Source organism: Myotis davidii, unplaced genomic scaffold, assembly GCF_000327345.1.
Source record: "Myotis davidii unplaced genomic scaffold, ASM32734v1 scaffold796, whole genome shotgun sequence".
In the NCBI taxonomy this organism is placed as follows: domain Eukaryota; kingdom Metazoa; phylum Chordata; class Mammalia; order Chiroptera; family Vespertilionidae; genus Myotis; species Myotis davidii.
In genome coordinates, this window is record NW_006287809.1 from 290,636 (window position 1) to 291,816 (window position 1,181).

The following is a 1,181-nucleotide window of genomic DNA, read 5'->3' on the forward strand; positions in this document are numbered from 1 at the left end:
GGCTATTTCAGCCCCTGCTCCCTGGGGACTGGGAGGGCACTGCAGGGAGGTGAGAAGGGGGTGACTGGAGCCCCCGCCTTCTGGAAACGGATGGGCAGAAATAGCGCTGGGCAGGAAATAGTTTCTCTGCCAGGGAGGAAGTGGAGGGGGGTGGAGGTGTCGGGGGTAACCCTGGGCCACTGGGACCCTCCCTCTGCCTTCATTCAACAGCCTCCCAGTCCCATGACCCCCTCCCTGGGGTGGGGGGGCTGAACTCCTCAGGGCGCCAGATCCCCCCACAGCTGTCCCCACCCCCCAAAAGACCCACCTCTGGCCTGGCTACCCTCCCCCCCTGCCCAAGTCCCCACCTGCCAATGGTCCCGGGCGGTCTCCATCCCTGTCCCTCTCCCTCGGCCCTGCCACGTCCTCTGGCCCCTTTCTCTGACCCTGATGCCCTTTTCCTACCCTCGCCCCTCAACTCGCCAGATCTACTCATTCCCCGATACCCACTCCCTTGCTTCGACCCCTTACCTCATGCCCTAACCCTCTCCCTCTTCCTCAGCCCCTTCTCACCCACTTCCTGACTCCCCCCTCCAATCCTCTTACTAAGTTGACATCCTCTATCTAGTCCTTTAACCTACTTCCCATATGCAGACACTCTTCCATCGCCAAACCCTCTCTTCCTTCCCTAACCTCCCCTGTCTCCTCCCCTGGTCCTGGCCGTCTTCGGCGCCCCTTCTTCCATCCCCTCTCCTCCATGCCCCCCTCCCCGAACCTCTCCTCCCTTTTCACTTCTCCCCCCACCCCTTTTTTAAATGTTTTTATTGGTTTCAGAGAGGAAGGGAAAGGGAGAGATAGAAACATCAAGGATGAGAGAGAATCATTGATCGGATGCCTCCTACGAGTCCCCCACTGGGGATCGAGCCCGCAACCTGGGTATGTGCCCTTGACCGGAATCGAACCTGGGACCCTTCAGTCCGCAGGCCGACGCTCTATCCACTGAGCCAAACCGGCCAGGGCCTCCCCTCTTTTGGCCTCCTCCTCTCCAATCTCCTCTGCCTCCTCCCTGGACCCCCTCCTCCACTCTGTCCTGCCTCTTCCATCCTCCCCCACCAGCCCTCAATGTCCTCTTCCACCCACTCCTTCCCCCTGCCCCCAACACCTCTTGGGACCCCATGTCTCTTCCCCCTTCTCCCGAACCG

General features: G+C 60.9%; 1 protein-coding gene across 1 annotated transcript in view; it reads left to right on the top strand.

Annotated features, from left to right (window-relative positions):
- The window catches only part of EXOC3L2 (exocyst complex component 3-like 2), an 18,683-nt gene that overhangs the window by 4,982 nt on the left and 12,520 nt on the right, over nt 1-1,181 (top strand). The gene's annotated exons all lie outside the window — the stretch shown is intronic.